We start from the raw sequence: 23,441 nt of genomic DNA, 5'->3' as shown, positions 1-23,441 counted from the left end.
TTATCTCATTTAACTCAGTGGTACCCCTATGGGCTGGGTAGGGGTGTCCCCAGGTTACAGGTGAAAACATTGAGATTGGGGAGGGCTAGTAACTTGCCCAAAATTACAGAGAGAAGAACAAGAGAAGAGACACTGTACATTATCTTGACCTTTTAAAAAAATATTAACTTGAAAATAGGCTTTGAGTTAAAATTGACCCAGTCTTTAAAAAGCGTGACAGCCACACAATGGCTCTGTTTTCATTCTCAAAATAACCTGTCTGGATGGAGTTTCCTAAATTACATCTTAGAATTCAAAACTGCTTACAGGTTACTCGGGTATCACTCCGGTAGCAGCAGCTCAAGGGAAAACATTTATTCTGTTACTTTATTGTAAGCAATATTACGCTCATCTTCAAAGTAACCCAATTATTTTAGAACCTGTGGCCTTCTACAGTCTACAGTGGATGGTACAGGTTGCCATTCTCCTTGGCATTGACTTTTGTTTAATTTTTTTCTCTCATAGCCCAGAGATCTTTATGGCTTGCATTTCTTGAACAACAATTCTTAAGGCAAAATGAGAGAGAATTGTGGGTTGAATACATTTGAAATATGCTGCCATATGCTTATATATTTATGGCCAGTTTCAATTGGTTTCAGAGAGTGTTCTTTCATTATTTAGACTGCTTGAGGGGAAAAAAAAAAGCTCACTTAACCTCAAAGAATCCCAGGTGAAATTCTTTGCACTTCCCTTTGGTATTCTCAAAGCAAGAAGGGAGACAAGGGCTGGGACCTTTTTGTTCATGATGTATGACGATGCCTGTCAGGAGGTGATTTTTTGTTTGTTTTGGTTTTTGGTTTCTTTCTTTCTTTCTTTCTTTCTTTCTTTCTTTCTTTCTTTCTTTCTCTCTTTCTCTCTTTCTTTCTCTCTTTCTTTCTTTCTTTCTTTCTTTCTGATTTACAATGTTATATTAGTTTCTGGTGTACAGCATAGTGATTCAATTATTTTTATATATATATATATATATACACACACACACACACATATATATATACACACACATACTATTTTTTGTATTCTTTTTATTACAGGTTGCTACAAACCGTTGAGTATAGTTCCTTGTGCTACACAGTAGGATCTTGTTGTTTATTCTGTACCTACTTGTCTGTATCAGCCCATCCCAAACTCCTAATTTATCCCTCCTCCTCCCTTTCCCCCCTGGTAACCATAAATCTGTTTTCTATGTCTATGAGTCCTTTCTGTTTTGTAAATAAGTTTGTTTGTGTCATTGTTTTTTAGATTCCGTATATAAGTGATATTATATCAGGAGATGTTAATTTGATGTGTGTAGTAGGGAAAGTCTCAACTGAGCTGGACCTTTGTAGGAACAGTTGGGAATGGCTCTGTCCTCTGTTAGGCCAATTTAATGACCAAAAAAAACCTACAGGAAGGAGATCAGGGCCACGTGGCTGAGGTACCTTGTGGTTCCTCTTAAAGATGCCTGTTCAGTTCAGTGCATTTTTCTTGCATTACCAAATTCTTCCATAAAGTCAACCACAACCCATATTATCAGGGACTCTGGCTAAAACTTGCGGTGAGCAGGAAATAGATTAAACACAGGTTTTCCCTTTTCTCTGGCTGCCAAAAGTGATGTCAGTGGCATTAATGGTCCTTACCTCAGCCCTCTGCAGACCGAGGGCCGTCTGAGGGAACCCTTGTTCAGCGTTCTGGTTCCTCTGATGCTGCAGAGAAGCTGACGATGGATGAGGAGGAGCAACTGAGCAGCCAGACAGTTACTCGAAGGTGAAGTCAGGCACTTGCTTTCTCGCAAGTTATGAGATGACTCCAGGGAGCAGGCAAAGACCACGACATCTATCTAGTGTTTAAAAGAAGAAGTGAAGGTAGGGGGACCAGGGTTGCTTAATTTCCTTTTGCCTAATTCCAGAAACAGTATTGCAAACACTTTTTTACTATCTCTGCAGCACACTGGAAATGAAGTTGTGATTTTAATTTAAATCTGCTGGTTTGTATCAGAGCCAGACAAGTAAAACCTACGTCCTAGATTTCTGAACATTACCAAAAGAAAAAAAAAAAACCCAAAAAACAAAAATAAAAAGCCCAAACTGATGTGAAATTACAATATAAACCTCAGAGCTGGAACTGCAATTCTTGTGGGGCAGAATATACTGCAGAAATAGCTCCCATGGAAGCAGAAGAAAGAGACTTTTATGACTTTCTTGCTCAGGTAGGGAAGATGATATGTTACTTTCATGTTTTCAAGTAACAGGTTTATTTTGGTTGAGCTCTGTTAAAATTTAAGTGTCCTGTCCCCCAGCACTTGTGGTCTGACTTGCTAATTTCAAGGGATTGTCTTTCTGAGTTTTTCCACCATGACTGTCCTGTATATGGGGACATGTTACAATTTTGGCAGAAGAGAGATTTGAGACATTTTGATTGACATTTTGGCGGGAGACTGTTACAGTGTTGATCCTCGTTTGCTGGATCTTTTAATTACCTTTTTGCTTTATCGGCATGCTCCATCTTTAATGAGAGGAGACAGGAAGTAACTGAAGTGAGTATTCTTTGGCTTAAAGATTTCTGAATGTTTATTCAGATTTCCTCAATATATCATTGATGGAACACTTTTAATTGTTGAGAACCATATGCTGTTGTTTAAATCTATCTTCTGCCTAAATCCCAAGTCTCTTGAAAATCGTTTCCAGAGCCTCCTCCTTCTGCCCTTCGTTGCTGGGGAAGGAGGTACCCACAGTGTGGACATTCTCCCTGCGGGACCACAGCGGGAGCCCGCGGGCGTGATGGTCGGCAGATCGGGCCGCCCCTCCCACCCTTCCTTTGCGTAATGCGTGTGCCTTCCTTCGCTGGTGGCCTCCTGAAGTCTCCGGCCCCGGCAGAGGGTCTTTCCCTGGGACAAAAGGGGACCTGGAGCGAGATGGCCTCGCACATGTTGGCAGCTCTCCCTGCGTTTCCTGCCTTGGCAACCCTGCGCTTGGAAGCGCTGGCCGGCAACCTTGTTATTTTCACCAGCCCTCCCCCATGTGACTCGCACCAGGCAAAAGTGCTATTTAAGCAGCTCCATTAAAGCACTGGCTTGGCCGGCCGGTTACCCTTTGCCATTTAAGACCATGAAACCAAGGCTTTCCAGCTCAATTCTGGCCTATTTTAAAAGGTGCTGGTTTCCTTTCTTTCGCTAAAATGGCTTTCTCCTTTCAACGTAAAGGAGATCTTAACTCTCACTTTACTTCTGTAGTTCAGTCCTAATTGCTTTTTTTTTTTTTTTTAATTTTATTTTTGGTGATTATAGTCTGAAGGCCTTAAAGCAGAATGCTTTTTCACTGTTTAGGTCTGTTTAGGTCCTTTCCCCAAATCTCAGCTTGCCCCGCACTTCCCAGCCATACCCTGCGAAAAGCAGAGAGATGACCCCAGGGCCCAAACTTGAAGCTCTCTTTTTACCCCTTTCCCCTTGGGTGATTCCCATAGCCCGCAGAGCTGGCGGATAATGCTTTCCTCCCTACATGCTGTCGTCTAACTGACGTCGTAGGACCCAAGCTCTGAGCCAGGCAGTTCCTTTCCTGAGGGGTTTCACAGTCTACACAATCCACGCTCTCGCTTACCCATCTGAGACTGCGCAGTGAACGTTAAAATGAGGACCACCCATACGCCACCAGAACTATACATGTGTTTGATGCTGATGATTTAAAAATTTTTTTACTGTATCCGTTTGCCAGGTTTCAGGTAAGCTTTGGAAACAGGGTCCTTTTGCAGTGATTTATTGTTGTTTTATTCACATGCAAGCATTCTAGAAGACTCGATTGGCTGTAAATGAGCAGGACTATGCATTAATTGCATCACCATCAATGAGGTGGCTGAAGAAATGGATTGTGGCCAAAGTTAGTGTATGCAATTTGCTTATAACTGTGGGAAATAAGAAATTGACAGACCTGGGAAGCAGGATATAGAGATGTCACAGGTGCCGTGCTCAGCATCCTGCGAGGTACAGAGCTACCCACCGACCTCTCCGCTCTCACATCCCTGCCACCTTTTTCTTCGTCCCATGCCCCGCCCAGGGGAAATTTTTCTGCTCTGAGAGGAGTACTCCCCTTCTGGTTCTTCTGAACAGTTTGCCTGCACCATCCCCTTAAAGATTTAGGCTTTTGGAAACCAGAAAGCCAGAAATATTTTTCCTGCTTTCAAATGGTCCTCCTTGTCCCCATACATAGTCCGCTGGGAGGATGGGGAAGGGATAGAAGACCAAGAAGGTTTAACAAGTTGCGTACCATTTTATCTTCTCCTCACAGATTTTTCAGAATGAGAAAGATCTAAATTTGAGTAAAACATTATTTGCCTTTCTATTTAAACATTTTTGACACGAAATGTAGAATATTGAAAGTTCAAATCCTTTAAGTAAAGAGTGAAGTCAGAACCATAGCCGAGTAGTGGTTTTCCCTGGGTGACAGGAATGATAAGGAATATTTATTCCTTGTTTACATTAACTGTTTTTTATAAATTTTCTACATTATACTCAAGATTTTTTTTTTAAGTCCTAGCAATTTATGTTAAGGGAAAAGGAAATACGCTGTTTTGACACATTTCTTCAAGTGGAGGAATTTATTTCTATGAATTTTTCTAGTTGAATCTGCAGTGTAAGATTTCAAACAATGATCCCCATTGAGATCTGAAAGCAAGCCAGAGTTACTTTCTGGCCACATTTTAGTGCATGACAATAGCCAAGCAACTTTTAGTATTTACTCCTTTTTTTTTTTTTTTAAGTAAAAATAGAAACTGCTAGTAATGCCCTAACCAGGGATTTTAACTGTGTTGCACTTGACTCAACCAATTGGCCTGAAGAGTTTCAAGGCACTTAAATACAAAATAAAAACTTTTCGTCAATGGGTTTGACTGAAAATGCTTTGCTGAAAGGGTGCAGATCCCTCTCGTACTTACATCAGAACCTTATGCTGTTTTCAGCTGCTTACGTGGTGGAAACTAATCACTAGGCTGAGACAGTGTGAAAGGAATCAGAAGCTTTATTTGCTTTTCAGCTCCAGCAGACATAGTTTAAGTGGGTTGAGTCCAGAAGATGTGAATTGCTACCGGATGCAATAATGCAATAATCCATAGGTCTCGAGTAGCATTGCCCGAGTGTTGACTTACTTGATAATGCTTTAAAAATTACATTTTTCATTACTGGCCACAGGGTTAGGTGGGGGTTTATCCTGTGAGCAGACACAGGCGGACGGGTACAGTACATGCCGATGCGGTGATGGAATGTTGTCAGAATGTAATTTCCTGCTTCTAAATCTTGTGACAGGTGCATCGCATTTCTGGGTTCAGAAGTTATTCCCCAGTGATGTAACTAGAGAGAACGTATCACAGGAACATCACCGTTTGATATTTGCACAGCTCTTCTCCAAGGATATGTTTCACTTCTTTTTTGGCCCCTAGCTTATGAGCACTACAAATGTGTTTTTGTAAAACATCGTAGCAATATTTGCCTCATGTGGCTGGTGTCAGTCAGTTGGAGTTTGCGTATATAAAGTGCATTAAACACACATCACCCATGCCTTCTTTTTCAGTGGGCGTAATACAATCTTTATCATTGTATTTTTATTTGTCATTCAACAGACGTTTATTGCATTGAAAGACTGGGGGAGTCTAGTATGGGTATGGCTTTTTTTTTTTTTAACATATTCCTGAGTTACAAAGATGTATGAATATACATTCATACATTATGCATATGCATACAAACACATATATATGTGGCTGCCCTTCTCCAAGCGAGTTGCTTTATCGAGCTCAGCCCTTCCTGATTGCAAGCGTGTAGAGGCAGGGATACAGGCAGATGAACTGAAGTCCCATGAAGCGTTACGCTAAGGTCTGTCTGTAGTGTTATGAGCGTTCCTTTCCAAAAAACTCATTAGAGCCATTGTGAACAGCTATGTTTTTGGAACTTTAGTTTTGGAGTTCTTTGGCTTTAGAATAATACCTCGCTGGGAACCATCACCCAGCTTAATCAGCTCTTTTATTCACCATATTTGGCTCTCGAAGCTTTTTGGCTGTCTGCAAAGATCAAATGTGCCCTCAAAGGGCCAAACTGGCTGCTATAGAGACCATTCAAAAGAATATGCCCAAGGCTGAGAAGGCAGTTGCAAGAAAGACACGAGAACTTAAGAAGGCTTTCCTCCAAAACGCTTCGAACAATGGCTGCATGATTGGAATAAGTGTGCAGACCCCAGGGTGGCTGCATGGGGGACAGTCCTCACCGAGGATGTCTGTTAAAAATCCATGTGGTCTACTCAGTAGCTCAACTTTATGTACACACACACAAACACACACACACACACCCCCAACCCTTGCACAAAGATAAACAGTTGTGAACCTCAGACTCTTTAAGTTTTTCCAGGCCTCTATTGCCTGTTTATAGGTTCTGTTCCCGTCCCCTCTGTGTCAGCATTACCTCCCGCTTTCCCTCTTTCTCTCTTTCCCTGAGACTCCTAAGTTGATGACGCCAGTCGGTAGCATTAGTGGCTGAGATGCGTGTTGATCAGGACGTATAATACGGGCTTTGAAAAGTAGTATGCAGAGATTTTGGAGGGGAAGGTATATGACAGAAATGATATATCCCTTTATTTCCTGCTCTTTGAACATACTACTTGTGGAAGATTACAAGGATGCTTTCAGAGGGGCCCAAAGCAGTAGATTTCCCCATCTGGTGAAGCCATTTTTTTTCTGTCTCTCCTCACCGGGCCCCCAGTCTCCACCCTTCGGCAGCCATTCAGGTTGGCACATGTGATAACAAAGCTGGATATAGTTTGTTACTGTGCTAAGCTGTCCATTCAGCCGCTCCGGATAAGAGCCAGATGTGAGATGAAAAGCATGCCGTGTACCCTTAACTTTTCCCATTTTATATAAATCGGCACTTTGTTTGTCTCAAGCCTTTTAATAAAGTACGGCCTTCCTAACCCAGTTTTGGGCTCAGATACATGAAGCTGTGTTGAGCTGTATCTAGAAACCCTGGTAGGAACATTTGGATAGATTGCAACACGCGTTCAGGAGAAACTTAAAAGTAAGATCTCTGGGACTTTTGAAAGGCTAGATTTTCCTCTCACTTGCAGAAACCACATCAAGTAAATCCTATTTCTCTGGCAATTAAAGATATAAGCCTGGAGTTTTTGTTTTGTTCTTACCTTGGTGTCTCCATGTCAAGTCTTTATTTGTAAGTAGAAAAATAGACTGTTTATCTATCATTTAGGGGTGGAGTTAATATTGTGAAATAAACAAAAATCTCATTTGGTGGATTTCAGCCTACCTGAAAGCCATTATGTAGATGGTGAATGCTGACTGGTCCCAGCCATACTCTTCTTCAAAGAGGAGAGAGAGAAAAACAAAGTTGCGCTGGTCAACACTGACTGTGTGGACGTTAGTCTGTTGCTCTCCTTGGGGCGGATGTGGATCATTACTGCGGCGTGTCGATCATAACACAAGGCGTGGCCTTGTCGCCGCCCCTTCACTGGGAAAGACGTCTTGCCCATCACTCAAGGTTCCTCCCCTCTACCCCAGCCTACACTTGTAGACTTGACGCCCTCACCCCTTTGCAGGTACCTCGTGCTCTAAAACCACGTTCCCCCTGTGGCCTGCTCGGGGCTGCGCTCTCAGCTCCCTGCGCTTTGTCTGGCCCTGTGCCCTCGGTGGGAAGTGTGCTTTGTCTCTTCCATCCATTCCGCTCATAGGTAGTGAGTTCCTGCTGTGTGCCTGCCCTTGTGCTGGGCGCTGGACACACAGTGCTGAAGCGGCACAGACACCATCCCCATTTCCACCTCCCCAGATGATTCCATTTCTTCCAAAACAAGCCAGGTGTGTGGGCGAGATGCTTCCTTTACATTCTAAGCGAGAAGCGTTCTTCCCTCCTCTGGGCACTTAGAGCTTTTTGCCTGCGTGCATCTATTCTGGGATTCACCCTGTCTCTACTTTGCATTTTATTTGTGAACAGAGCTTACCGTCCTTTCTAGAATTTCTAGAAAGCAGGGCCTGGAGCAGAATTCACCTTTGTATCCTCTATCATTTTTAATGCAGCCATATACTTCTTCAGCAAGCATTTACTGATTTGCTACTCTGTGCCGCCTAACAGTCTATCAATCTTGAGATTTATTGATACCTTTTGGGTGCATGAAAAATTGGGACCTCAGAAGGACTATCCCACATTAGTACTTGAGAACAAAAGCAACTTTCTGAGGTTGAAAAAGTGTCTCCTCTCTGGAGGCAAGTGGTTAACATCCCTCCCTTGAGGCCTGAATTTTTAAATTGCATAGAAGAAATGTTGCATTCCTGCCAGGATGACTTCTTTCCATTGGACCAAATTGGAACCCTTTTCTTTATTTAATGATCAACTAGGTCTGTTTTGCTTGCATCTCCGCTTGCATCTCAAATTCTCTTGTCAAACCATGTCACCTTAAAAACTGATTTCAGATTTTGCAATGTTAAGCCCTGCAACTTCAAATTCTAAAATCTGCAGTTGATTTTTAACCAAGAGAAGATCAAGCGTAGCCTGCCTGTAACCTGCTTACCATATTTTGTAGCTGTTTTACACAATACCTGTAGTGGACATTTTTGTTTTGATCATAAGGACATCAAAGTGTTTTGTATTTTTGTATTGCTAAACCTCTGAAACCTCCAAACGACATCGATTTGTTTACTGACTTAATATTGACTATTTTGAGTTTGTGATCGCTTTAGACTCTTGCGTTTTGAAAGAAAAGAAGTTAAACAGAGTTTGTTGATTTTACTTAAGTACACAGTACTGTTTGTGCCTGTAACTTCAGTTTATCTGGTGCTGTCCCTTTTTAAAGAAAAAACGCCCCAAAAGTGAGTGAACGTGCATTTTGAGATGCCCGTGGTGACACATTCTTTCGTTTTCCTTTTCAGAATGAAGACCTAAATGACCTCAGCAAATCCTCCTTTAACTCATGGGTACCCAGACTCTAAATATTTCACGATTCACAGCCAGGACCTCACCTTCCTCCTCCGTAGATGGTACGATGCATTCATTTCAGTTTGTTTACTTTACACAATCCTCAGGAGTTTGTTAACTGAACTGCACGTTCTCTGTCGTGCCAAGAAAAAAGCACTGTGACACCAGAACAATGAGTCTGCATAAACTTCATCTTCAACCTTAAGGACTTAGCTGGCTACGTGAGCTGACGTGCCCCCCCGCCACGCCACGAGAGAAGGGGTTTACGCTCATTGCATTTTCGAGACCCATTTCATCTGCTGCTGCAACTGTGTGCGACAAAGCGTCCTTGTAAATTATTTCATACGGAACTGTTCGCGTCGGGTGGAGAGAGTATTAAATATTTAACATAGGTTTTTGATTTATATGTGTAATTTTTTTTAATTAAAATGTAACTTTTCTTACAGCACATCTTTTTTTGGGATGTGGAACTGAGGTATACAATGTTCTGTTGTAAAGAGTGGAGCAAATGCTTAAAACAAGGCTGACAAGAGTAGAATAGGGTACGATCCTTGTTTTAAGATTGTAATTCAGAAAAAAATAATATAATAAGAATCATAGTGCCATAGAGGGTTCTCAACTGTATAGTTATATTTACTGATAATAATCTTGTCTCTTGTAATATAGCCCTGATGTTGAGCTGAGATCCTTGCAAGAATTGATCTTAATTTTGTATTTTTTTTTTTTCTGTAAGGCTATAGGCCATGTTAATTAAACTGAAGAAGGCTATATTCTGCTGGGTATTTTCAAGTGTCAGCTTAAAATTGGCAATCGAATGGAAGCAAAATCACAAGAAAAGGAAATCAGAGTCTTCCATTGTATATACTGTAAAGAGGAGGAGACATGGGGGATCCCTTTGAATCAAAAGCTCTTTGGAATGAACAATGTGGGTGTTTGTAAATTCTGGAAATTTCTTTCTATTCATAATAAACTAGAGACTGTTGATCTTTTCTTCTCCCCCTCCCCCCACTTCTCTAAGCTTCCTGTTCTGTTGCCACCATTTTTTCCCCCATGCACACGTTAGGATATTTCATTTCCTGCATTGTCTCAAGAAAGATGCAAGACAAGTGAGTACTTGTCTTTAATTTCTAGCCAGAAATTAAAATTCCAGAAAGTGTTTTTTTTTTTTTTATCATGCCCAGGGCTGCATGTCACTTTCCTTAAGACTCTTTACTCCTGTTTTTTGAGAACATCCAGTTTTACATTATTTAACTGAGTGGAATTTGGTCCATTTGCCCTGGTGGCTACTGGCCTGTTGCTGATTAGTTAATAAAACCCAGTGTGCAGGGAGCACATCAAAGCATCATGACCTGCCATTGAAACACGCAGCCAGCGGTGAAAATACTCACCCTTTTCTGGTTTGGAGAGCCCACACATCTTGGAATTTTTCCTTGTGAAAAAGAAATGGCAAGGAAGGTACTTAAAGAAATTGCCTACGGAGTTTTTCATTTTTTTAACCAGGAAACTTCCTAAAGCTTAAGTGAATTAATGCTAAGATTGGGCTCCCTCGGAGTCTGGGTAAACTCTCCATCCGGAATTCCCAGCCCTGCCGTTGCAAGGAGGGACATCTTCTTGCCCTGAAGGCTGCAGCTCCCGGGTGGGGGCGGGGCCCCCAGGAAGCGGCCAGGGTTGGGGGCCATTGCAATGGCCGCTGCCCCTCACCAACTAGCAGGGGACCCTGTTCCACAATCCAGGGCGTGGAGCCTAGCAGAACCCCTCCCACTGCTGAGGCCTGTGTTACTGTTAATTCAGCTGGATGGCATGTACCTCACAGTGTTCATTGTTGCAGATCCTAGTCATCTGCATGCTCATCAGTTTCTAAAGATAAATAGGTCCGTAGTCATAAGAATGCATTGTTTTCAAGGAACTTGCTGAATTACATCATTTCCTATCAAGAGAGAACACTACCAATTTAAAAAATCTGATAGGAAAGTGTTTTTTTTCACTCTTTTATAAAAAAAGACTTTCTTAGTCAAACTAACTTTCATTTTTCAAGTATTCTGACTCATACTCTTGCTTGTGGAGCAAGAGAACAAGCTGTCCTGCTCTCTTCCATTGAGGACATAAGTGGTTAGCGAGAAATCAATGAGCAGAATCCGCCCCAATCATTTTCCTGCAAAGGTGGTTATTACTTCTCTAGGAACCTAAGCCTTGAATATGTATGACCAAGATACCTCTGCATGTGGCATTATCAGCCTATTTTGGGTGAGAACAAGAAATGAACCAGACTGGAAAAAGCATCTCTTGGTTTCTGTTTCTCTGATGCTTTGTTGAAGTCAAATAGCATTAAGGTAGAAATTCTTATTTAAGCTGCTTCTAGTGGTCCCTGAGCTGGGTTTGGGGGTGGTCTCAAACTTCACCCCTTTTTAAAACTGGAAGTTGCTGGTATTTAAGGCAGAAACTTGTGCTCTGTCTACATGAGGGGTGGACCCGGAGCAAGGGGTGGACACAGCTGCTAAGCTCTTGTATTCGGTTCCTCTTAAGGACACTTGCCTTTTATCCATTTCAAAGCATTTGTGGGCCAGCCAAGGGCTTACTTTAATGGGCCTTCTGGTGGCCTCTGGTTAACCTATAAGTTAGTGGCTTTTTCTTCATGAGACCAGCCATTCACAGTGTTCCTTCTAAGAGACTTAGGCAGAGTTTTAAAATTCTCCTTTGTGGAGAGAACAAATATGTTTCACCACTTTGATGATAATCTTCATTCTGAGTGAAAAAAAAGTCCCAGAACCAGCTAAAATGGAAGAGAATCCATTAATGATCAACCACCTGAGTCAATAATGACAGTTCAGTACTGATGATACATTTGTGGCTATTTCTTGCTAACTTTCAAAGGTCAGGGACTCTCTTGACTAATCTAGGTTGACTGCAAAATTGAATTTTCCAAAAATCATCTAGCCAGAAATAGAGATTTTTAACTTTCCTTTCCCTACCTCTTGTCTCCTCGCTGTCTTTTAAATCTGAGACATTTAAAGTACTAAGCAATGTTACGATACTGTAAGAAATAGTAATGAACAATGCTGAAGCCCTGTTTTGTCCCATCTTGCATCCTGAACACAGTATGCTGTGTACTGGACAACTTACTTACTGCAGGTAGTTTCAAAATGGGAGAGGGGAGCCCATCGTCCACTGACGACAAGCAGGGAAAGTGGGGATCATGTGTAGTGTTCGACTACTTTGGCAGAGGTCTGTAGGTCAGCCCATCACACAAGGAGGCGCTGAAAGCAGAAACACTGGGAAATAAGACCTTGACTGGGGAGAGACAGGACCCTCTGGAAGGCATGGGAAGGAGCCAGATATGGACTCTCCTTTGCAATGACTTGACGGGGGAGTGGGTGTTCCTGGGGCCTCATTATGTTAGTTGGAGGTAATGCTGCATTCGTATAGGATATTGGGAAATTTGAGAACAAGAAGCATGCACTTCCAGGGATGTGAGGAAATAAGACCTCGCCAATAATAAGAGAAAGACGGCCGCTCAGTGAGCTTAGTCATGGAGGGCAAATATAGCCTTGTGATCAGCAGAACACAGGGGTTAAGCACTGGTGCCTTTGGTCCCTTCAAAGACAAGCCTGAGAAGATAGTGGGGGTCCTTCGGTAGCCCTGCAGATCAGTCCCCTAAGGGTGCAGAGGCAAGGTGTGAGTCAGAAGGCATGTTGAGTTCCTTCCCTGCTTGTAACCAGAGCATCAAATCAGGCACTGGGAGGACATGGAGGGATACTGGAGGTGTCTGACTCTAATGAATTCTAATCAGTAATCAAGAGCTTAGAATTATCTAATACGATTAGAAAAACATGCAGCGTAGCTGGAGAGTCATCTTCCTTTTCCTCATCCGTCAATGACATGGCTCTGTGATGTCCACACCAAGTCATCTGGTGTTGTAGACTTTTGCTATTTACCTGGCGTTTCAATCTCGTTGTCTTCATTGTAAATTTCCCCAGTGTTAACCAATATACCACTTGCTGGGACGAATTCGGGAAACAGGAAAACTTCTCTGTATGTGTATAGACATCATTAGTGCTGGGTTTTTTGTTTTTCTTTCTTTCTTTTCTTTTCTTTTCTTTTTTAGAACTTTGCTGTTCGGCTTAAGAATGTAGTTCCTGGAACAATTTTTCTTACAAAGTTCTTTCCTTACACCTCTTGGCTGCAGGGTGGGCCAAATTAAATACATATCTTTTTTTTTTTTCATTTAACATCTGTGCAGTTTGGTTTATCATCTTAAGATGGTGGTGCTGTTTATGGTGCTACTTCATCTGTGTTCAAAAGGACCAATGCATGGTCTATATTGCTACCAAAACATTTATTGTATATATGTGTATAACATATGTATTATGTATATATGTAATGGGTACCAGGCCAGCTATATATTTTTATTTAGATCCACTTTTTCCAAGTTTTCTTTATAGTGTTATGCTTATTTTCAGTTTTTTTCTACCCCCCTTGATTCTGTCTGGTACTTAGATCTGTAGTGTCTTCATCGTTAATTAAAGAAAACTGTCTAAATGAATTCACGGATGTGAATGCTAGTGCTCCTTCATGGATTTGCTTATGGGACATGAACCAGAAACTGCTGATAAAAGTTTTCGGGGGCATTTGATTGGGTGAGAGCAGTGTAACACCTTGTAATGTACTTTAATAAACAATTTTGCAACAGATAGGTTTGCCTGAACCCTGTCCCTCTTCACTTGGCTTTCAGTGGCCAAGAGTATAAAGAAAAAGACCTGAAAAGATTCTGAGTTGCTTTTGGTGGTGGTGGTGTGATGGGAAGAGGGAAAGGGGAACGAAAATCCATCCTTCCCAGGGGCAGAGAGATGTGTTCTGCTGGGAGACACCAGGACCGCCTTATTAACCTCCAGTCTGCAGACCGATGCCCCAAGCACTTGTCCTGATGCAGATTGTCACTGAGGGGTCTGGGGATGGGGCCTGAGATGGGTAGCATCATCTGGGTAGCTTTCAGAAAAACATCTATGGTCAGGCCAACTCCAGAGATGCTGACTTACTTGGTCTGGGGTGGGGTCCAGGCTTCGGTGCTGCTGCTGCTTTCTGAGTTCTCCAGGAGACTCCAATTCATGCTCAGAGCTGAGAACCACTGCAGGGAAGTGTTGCCCAAACCTGTCTGATGATGAGAGGCAAGCGTTAGAAACGCCGATTCCACACGTGTTTCAACAGGTGACGCGTGTGGTTGGCAAGAATGGGAAATCCTGATTTCTGAACAAGTGAAGCCTTTTGGATCGTCTCACCACTAGAAGGGATAGAAAGAACACCAGTGACTTTTGAAAATAATAAAACCATGCTGCCGGTGTAGAAACAGCCAACTAGCCTACTCCTCCCCGGTTGAGCTTTCTTGCTTAAACAGTTTAAACAGATGACTGACGTGTCTTGTGTTGTTAGGGTGGACTCAAATTATTAAATGTTTTGGAAACAGATTCAAGATTACTTTTTTAATTAATTTATTTATTTTAATGAGCATGATGTCCTACTGAGAGTAAAAAGACTTGAATTTTCTGTCTTTTCTCTCCTTGTTTGGCACAGCAGGCCAGAGAAGTCTTCCTTCTGCCTGGCCTTGTAAGTGGTATTTTTATTGTTAAGAAACAACACATGACATGATTGAATAAATGCTTAAAGTCATTATTTCATCTTCACTTTATATTAGCTTCCTCCATTTATTCTTAAAAAAAAAAACTGATTTTTTTCCCTCCCAGTGGTATTGCAAAGCAAACATCCCTCTACCCGCTATTGAAATTGTAAGTAAACATCATTAATTAGTATTAATTTGAAGGAAGTCTAGTTGAGGGAATTAATGGTGCAATTGATAGCATAATCATGCTATTACCTTAAGACATATACAGAAACAAACTATAGCAGGTAAAATGCTGTCAATAAAATGCCTTTGAGAATTAAGTCAAGGAGAATTGTAATTACTCACTGATTTTGTTATAAACAATAGCAGTGTTGATTCTGCATTTGTTTAAAGTTAGCCATCAGGATTTACATCAGTTATCTCGTTTTTTCCTTCCCACAACCCAGCGGTGGATACGGTCATTATCCCCATTTCCCATCAGGCAAGCAGAAGAGAGGAAGGGTGTGACTACTGTCACGTGCTGCTGCGGGGTGGAGCAGCCTCTCAACCCTGGACTGCTTGATGGCAGTCTGTATTCTCATTGACCCCATTGCAAGTCTCTGGTTTCTGAATCCTTAACAAAAAAATTAATTTCAGTACATTAAAAATACTGTCACTCCAGCTGCCTTGTGTGACTTTTACTGAGCAAATATGATCTCACATGAGCCCGAGAGGAAAGCTCTGTCCAACTTACAACTTTCACCCAACAAAGTAACACGCCCTTAGCACATTCATTTCCATTCTTTGTGTCTAGCTGAGTTCATTTGTGTCAAAAATCTTTTTCCAATTCCCTGTTTCCTCAAGAAGTTCCCCCCTTTTCAGCAACAGAATACAGACACTCAGCTGTGTTTTAGGAACGCACCAGGGCAGTAGGTGAAATGTGAAAGCCACACACACACACACACACACAAATTCCAAACGCCTGTGTTTTTACACGTCAAGTTTTACATGTCACATCCTGTCAACCTTTTAAATCAGAACTCCTTACATTCAGTGATTAGATAAATGATCAAGACTGGCGATAGAAAAAAAGTAGGGCCATCCGAAGTGGGGAGAGTCCTGACCTGAAGTGAGGGAATGAAGTCCCTCCACCTGGCTAGAACCATAGTAAACAATGTACCAGGCATTTGTAACGTATGTTAGTAACAGTGTTGCAGCCTTGTTTTCCGAAGTTCATTTTATTTGGATCAGTTCAATGTATTGCACTAATTGTGTTAGGTCTTCTCATTACATGAAATCTACCATGTGTCAGAGATGATCCAATCAGTTTCGGTGTCGAACTGCTTTAGCAGAACGCATACATTCACAGTCATTCAGAATTAGGAAGGAGAACAGCCCACCAGAGTTTAATTTTATATTGAGATGCTCAGGTTGGAATAAAGCAGTATAAAAAGGAAAAAACAAAAAAACCAAAACCCTCCTCAGACTCTCAAATACCCTGCAGGGGAGAAAAAGGGTTTTTCTTCACTCTCTTAAGATCCCTGGTAGGGTCTGAATTTTAAACTGACAAAGACAAAGTACCAAGGGAAAAGCATACAACTTTACACCTCCGAAGTTTTACATGACATGGGAGACTGCCTAAGGAAACCAAGATCTGAAGAAATAGCTTGCTGAGAATTTTCGTTCAAGGTTTGATGAGGAATGGACCCACGAGGAGGAATATGAGAGGTTAAGGAGTTTGAGGTTAGCGTCCCAAACGGGGAAACTTAGCAAGGCCTGTTTGTTTGCATTCTTCTTGGCGTCTCCTTGTCGTCGGAGATAAGGATGCTCCTTCCCTCTGGGTGTAGGGAGGGCATCTCTCACATGAGGGTTTTATGACCTGTTTCAGGGGAGACGAGCAGGAGAAGGTCACAGTGACCTTCCTGCTTCTGCTGTTTTTGCAAGCTCCTTCAGCTGAAAATACTCAGGGTGCAAAGAGCTGTATTTGGGGGTGTCAGGTCCTGACAGTGTTTCTCAAAGCCTGGACTTTACACTACCTGTACAGAATTTCCTGAAGGGCTTATAACACAGAGATTTGAACAGGAGCCTCAGGAAACTGCATTAGTAACAAGTTATTTCCTCCAAACACACACACAAGCACACGCACATGCACACGCACACGCACATGCTCCTCTCCAGGGCTGTTCTACACCCTGACCTTGGCGGGGTGTGTTATTGGCAGTCTCTTGGCAGCATGCTTTCTGCCCCCTTCCCTCTGTTAAGTTGTTCCAAATCTCAAGCACCACAACCCCTAACTGTAAATATGAGAGAAGTGATGATTGCTGGATTTCCTCACAGCTTCTGAAAAAAAAAATCTACAAAGTAGAAATTAATAAAATTAGTCTAAACTTATGTAGGAAATAACATAAAAAGAAGAGAACTGGTTAAATTTGCGCATACAGCACATGTAGCATTTTCCTGATTCTGTGAAGCAAAAGCCCAAACAAGACAACACAAAATATCTCAAAGTATAAAAAAGTGGTGCGTCTGATGGCATTAGGGATGGTTTTTATTTTATCTTTTCTACTTTTCTGTAACTTTTGACAATGATTGTGTCTCATTTTCAGAATGAGAAAGGAAGCAAAAAAACAGAGTTTTAGATGAAAATCTTAGATGAGAATCTTAGCGAATTCCCGTAGGTTGGTGTTAGCCCACATCACACCACTCCATGATCAGTGCATCAGGGGCCAGCCAGCTAAGGCCTGAGAGCCAAGTGCAGCCTGTTTTTTGTAAATAAAGTTTTATTGGAACATAGCTGTGCTCATTCATTTACATATTGCCTATGGCACTACAAGAGTAGAGTTGAGTCATTGTGACCAAGACCAAATGGCCCCAAAAGTAATGTACTTACTACCTGATCCTTTATGAAAATGTTTGCCCGGTCCTATGAGAGATGTTTTTCGAGAGAGAGAGAGTTGGGATGAGGCAAAGACCCTTGCCCCAGGCTTCCGAAATTCTCCTGGATCTGTTTCGGGAGCTTTCTGGAGCTCAGTGGTGTTGGATGGTTGATTACTCGCTCTAATCTCTACGGAGTTGATAGTTGAAGTGCCAAAAGGACTTCTTCAGTTTCATCTACAAACACTAAATGCAGTTAGGCATGGAGAGCTGAATCAGACTGAATCTAGGATGATACTTTTTCTTCTTGGTGCTTCAGTTTTTCTAGATGAACAGCCAAAAAAAAAAAAGGAAGGAAGAGAAAGAAAATGCGGGAGAGAGAGAGAGAAAGAGCAGAAATCATCAGTTAAAAGTTTTCTTTTTCAAACAGAGGTTGGGTTTCCTCAAAAGCTTCCAGAGGAGGTTCAGAGTAGATTGTGGTCTCCAGAACAGTGGGATCTTGACCAACAGAGATAGTAAACAGACATCTTTTCCGGTCTCTTTTTCCAACCAGCCATCAGCAGCAATGCTGAGAATGGAAACAGTGCCTGGAGCGTGAATTCTGGTCAGGAAGATAACACCTGATAACCCATGAGACAAAATATTTGAGGCTAAAAAAAGATAAAATATTTGAGGATGGTTGATTCAAAAAAAGAACCCGTTGTTATAAATTGTCATTAGATAGGAACACAATTCCTTGGTATTTTTAAATTATAAAGTTCCACTTTTTTTTTTCATTTATCGCACCTGTGAAATTACTGAGTAACTATCATATGCTATGATACGGCCCAACAACCCAGTGCTTTCTCCTTTGGGGTGCCTGTATTTGGAGCCTGGAAATGATCTGGACTGCCTGTTTTATGGATAAGAACACTGGATTTCAGTTCTACCCTCATTTAATGTGACTTTATTTTAAAATCATATTTATACCAGGTTGATTAAAATGGATTTCAAAAGGGCTTTAATGGCCCCTCCTGGTGAGTTTTGGGGTATCTCATGGCCTGGTATGCAGCTGGTGCACAGACTGAGATGTCCTGTCCTGGAGGGTTGCTGAAGTCGGCCTGGAGGGTCAGCTAGGTGGTGAGAGATGGACAGGGACAGTATTGAAATGGGACAGACATAAGGACCAGAAAACTGGAGTGAGGAAATCAGAGCGGCCAGGTGGGAAGGGCTCCCATAGCCAGCTTCCAAAGAGACCAGAAAGCATCACAGAATCACGAAGCATTACTGCTGGGCCGAATCCTTTATTCACCATCCGTTCTAATTCCTTATTCTTGGGTAAAGTCAAGAACCTAAGGTCCCCAGCCTCCTACTCATGAATTCAGAACTCCTGCAGGATCAAGTATGCTGAAAACCCAAGTAGCACCCACAGCGTTTGTCAGGCGTTCTACTGCATGCCTGTCGCTGGTCATAGATCAGGTCGAGTGCTCTCATGCCAGAGGTCTGTAGATGCTCCCTGTTGGTGTAGTGGTTAGGACTCGGGACTCTCTCCCAAGGTTTTGTAGGTGTCACACATAACACCATTCTGTGGAGTAAAATAAACTAGGGTCTAGAAAGGAGCTAATCTAAGCCTCACTCAGTGGGTAAGTGTGGAGCCGGGATTCCAACTCAGTCCCATCTAACTCCAGAGTTTTCCTCCTAGAGTTGCAGTAATTGAAAGACATGGAAACTGGGGGAAAAAATGTTCTTTGAAATCCCAATATACATATATGACAGTGGGTGGTCAGGAAATATCATGTTGGAAAGTTCTCTCTCTTTTTTTATATTGTATTTGTTTTTTTTTTGTTTGTTTCTTTTGTTTTAAACTGCTGGCATCCTTTATCTGATCTTCAGGTGCTCACAGAAAAATGGTAAATCTATTTAAAAATACTCTTTTGGCTTCCACATATTCCCACTGATATTAATAGATGTTTAATAATGCAGCCATGTGGAAGGTTCTTGATTTGAAGTTCCATTACTGGCCACAGCCAGTACCCCTCCCCCACTCCCACCTCTCAAGTCCAGCTTTCTTCTCTGTGCCTTTGGGGGCTTCTGGTTAAGTTGGGAATGAAAGCACTCCTTAGTGGTCTCTCATTAACCTCTCGAAGCTCAATTCCTAAAGAAGAGCTTTTTCTCATCAGGTTAAATCTAGTTTCCCATTTGCTTTTCACAGAAGATGGCATCCAGATACACACACACACACACAGCCCTCCTCCTTCCCTGTCCCACCGTAAAATTCAAGGAGGAGAAGTTAATGATGCATCTAAAACAGCTAACTTGTTTTTTTACATCAGCAGCATGTTTCTGGCTTAAATTCAAACTGTTCATTTAATTTTATATACCCTTTCATCACCACCACATACCAACTATTCAGTTAGTGGGTTCTCATGCCCATACGTTAAAAAAAAAAGTAGATTTCTGAATCTGGCTTACGTCATCTGTTGAAAAATAAAACAAGCTTGGCTGAGCTAAACAAACGTCTTCCTGAACAGAGTAACCCTACTATTGGTGTTTGCTGAAATGTTTGACAGATAGGAGTCTGATGGGGGTATTTCTTTTAGTGACTGTGGAATACGTCAGTTCTCGTCTTCACTTTGCTACTAGCTGAGTGACTTTGAGCAAAGTATGTCTTTCTGCTCTCTCCTTTGTTTATAAAATATGAGGGTTATCAGATCTTCACCTGGGGTTCAGAAATTTGTCAACACTCTGAACTCGAATGCAGTGTTTTTCCTGGGTATGGCTGTGTGCATTTTTTTATTTCTGGGGAGGAGAGGCTATGACTTCCAGTAGATCTGTTTAAGATTCAAAGTAGAGAGATGGCTTCTTCCTTTCTTTCCTTCTTTTTTTTAAGTTTGAATTTATTTTTGAGCTTTTCATTCTATTTTTTTTTTTTGGAGGTGGGTAGGTAATTAGGTTTATTTATTTATTTTTAATGGTGATACTGGGGATTGGATCCAGGACCTTGTACATACTAAGCACACACTCTGCCATTGAGCTACACCCTCCCCCTAAGAGATTTCTCAGAATCATAGAATTTCATGAATTTTATGATTCTCTAGCAAATTTTATAGAATTAAGGACCGGCTTAGGGCAAAATATTAGGTCAGTAAAGTCTGTCCCTACTTCTTTCTCCCCTCAACTCTACACATGGGTTGAGGCTGGGTGTCCCCTCTTCACCACATATTTTCTTGGGACCCAGGGTCTTTCTGGAGTGGAGAAAACACATCTGATAAACTATTCTTTCCCCAAAAGGTACATGAAATTCATGTTTTGGCTCCCAGGGCATTTGGCTCAAGAAAGAAAATCTACCAGAAAGAGGAGGACACTTTAGCAAATGGGAACTCATTGCTGATAAGTGGGGTTTTCAGTATCCACATGGAGAGATAGTTAGTAGAAGTTGTTTAGTTTAGTTGGATCTATTTTCACAGATTATAGGCACTTATTGACGTGGAATATGGTGAGGTGGTCGCTTTTCCCTTTATGTGATGAAAATAAAACTTTACTTTGACAATGATGTAACACTTGGGTGTTTGCAGTCAAGAAACTTTATTTCTAGATTTTCTGAATAACTTTAATTCTGGATAAGTTCATCAAAGCTTAATCTTTTCTCCTTTGTCTTCAGTGGGTGGGGTCCCTGCTTGGCTGTGGCTCTCAAGTCTTGCCTGGGATCAACACCCCTGTGTTCACAACTCTGAAGTCATCTTTTGTAGGGTAACCACCTCCTCCACCTGGATGTGAAGTTGGCTCTGACCCGCCCTCTGATGAAACTTGCTTAATTGCTGGCAGAAAAAGAACTAACACAGGAAAAAAATGAAAGAATTTCCTTCCGGCTGACAAACAACTCCTACCTGTTGCTACTAATGAGAAATCTATTTTCACTCTTCCGTGCCCCAGTGATGGAGCTGATTTCATGACACAAAGAAACCCTCAGCCAAAAATTTAAAAAAAGCACTTCTCTTTGGAGATGCTAAACTCAAAAGAGCTTCTCCAGGAAACTACACAACAGTATTTCAGGGAAGAAGACTGTACCCACTGAGTGTGTTCCAACAACAACAAAAAATCATCAATTATCAAAGATTTTCACCAAAAATGACCCTGCGGTTGAAAACTGCCATTTAATTTTTCCTATGTGGCAGCGGAGCGATGAGTTTTCATTCTAGAAAAGGGCTATAGTGTTGGAATTACACTGTCCGGACCAACCTGGAAATCCCATTCACTAGCCGGGAGACCGGGAGAAAATGTCTTAACTTCCCGGAGCTGGAGTCTCACCATCTGTAACGTGAGGAGGATGAGATGTGCTTTGCAGAGGTCTGGAGCGCATTCAAGCCCTCTCGCCATATGCAGAGCATTTAATAGCGCTTTGCCCATAGCTGGCACCCCATACACTGTCGACCTTGTAGAATAATTTTATTCTAAACATTTTTTTAAACAACTTTTGGACAAAAATCTCTTCCTTTGCGACAAAACAGTTGGGTCTACATTTTTATAGCTGTGATGTTTAAAAGGAGAAAGCACAGAACTGGCACTAATGAGGAAACTGGACGTTATGAACGATGAACATGTTGGCTAGTTCCACCGTGGATTCCAACTGTTGCACGACTTTCTTCAAGATAGGAGCTGAGACTAGAAACTCTCATCCCATCCAGACATGCTGGGTTCAAATACAGTCCCTGAGTCTCCTCGTCTCACACTTCTTGCTCATCTAAACGCTGCTGGTTGTTCTGAACCATAAGCATTCTTTTGGAGATGCTGTCTCTTAGCAAATACCCACTGCACCATTCAGCCCTGAGGTTGGCCAGCCTTGAGTTCACTTCTTTTTATATCTACGAGAAAAATTAATGAAGAGAAGTATTTAAGAGGAGCCCGTTGTTTCTGCTTCATGTGTAGTCTAGACCCTGCCCTCCCCCGCCAGTGTTCTTACCGAGGAAGGGGTCCAGGGAGACCGGCCCCCCGAGGCTGGGAAGGGAGCGCTCTCCTAGGAGGACGAAGGTCCCCTTCCCCCTGTCTTCTTTCTCGCCTCCCCCCACTGCCCATCACGTCTCTTTCCCTCCTTTTTTTGGGCTGGGCCAACCCCTCTCGGCATTATTTTTAGTTCTCCTGCGAAAACACTGACTTGCTTCTCTCTCTCGTGGTTTCTTTTTCCCTTTACCAAGGATGTTCGATGGGGTTTCCGCTCGTGGTTCCAAGGGCGTGGGGACCATCGCGTGCTGACGCTTAACCCCTTGTATTTTTCCCCGAGGTCCTTTGTTCAGTTGCTCAGGAACTTTTAATTTTTTCCAGGCTTGTGTGCGGTGTCCAGACTGTAGGTTTACTGGAGCTTGGCCGGCCTTTCTGTTTGGGGGAAGCTTATTGCTTCACGGAGAGACCATCTGACCGTTGTTATCTGCGACCCGACCCGAGAGACAGAACTGCCAGCGATGAGAGCCAGAGTTCTTCCCAGGGACCTCCCTGCTGCCCGGCCCCCCCCCGCCCGCCCCCCCCGAAAGAGACCAGGGCGACTCCAGATGTTCCCAGGAGGGTGGGAGGCTTCTCCACCCACCACGGCAGCCTCGTGAGCTTCTGCTGGGATGTCTGCACTGTGGTCTCCCTCCCTCCCTCCTGCTCCCTCTCCTTTTTCACCCCTCCTGTCTTTCTTCCTTCCCTTTATGTCTACCTTTCACAGCCATCTGTGGACCTGGGGCTGCGTCACATCTCTCCAGGAGCAAATACAACGGCAGTTGTAACACTGAGCACAAGCCAGGGAACCATGTCTTCCAGGAGGTGCCTGATCTCAGTGAGAATAAAATCCATGCTCTGCATCAGGGCCAGCAAGGCCCTGGGGGTCGGGGCCTTGCCTGTCTCTTCCCATCCCCCACTCATGCCTTCCTTTGCTCCTCCTGCGCTCAGCGCCCCCGCCCCAGCCTCCACGGGCACTGCCCCCGCCTCCTGAAACCTCGGGCTCCAGGACTTGTCACTGGTGCTTCCCTCTGATCCTGCTTTAGCCCAAACACT

At 42.6% G+C, this 23,441-nt stretch overlaps 1 protein-coding gene across 1 annotated transcript in view; it reads left to right on the top strand.

Annotated features, from left to right (window-relative positions):
• The window catches only part of IRS1 (insulin receptor substrate 1), a 56,126-nt gene extending 46,000 nt beyond the window's left edge, over positions 1-10,126 (top strand). Inside the window, exon 2 of the mRNA XM_031677936.2 lies at positions 8,920-10,126. The gene's annotated coding sequence lies outside the window, so the exon portion shown is untranslated. The remainder of the gene's footprint in view (positions 1-8,919) is intronic.
• Positions 10,127-23,441: the final 13,315 nt, after the last annotated feature.

This window comes from Vicugna pacos, chromosome 5 (assembly GCF_048564905.1).
Source record: "Vicugna pacos chromosome 5, VicPac4, whole genome shotgun sequence".
In the NCBI taxonomy this organism is placed as follows: Eukaryota; Metazoa; Chordata; class Mammalia; order Artiodactyla; family Camelidae; genus Vicugna; species Vicugna pacos.
Note: the sequence above shows the minus strand (reverse complement) of the source record. Positions and strands in the feature narration are given on the sequence as shown.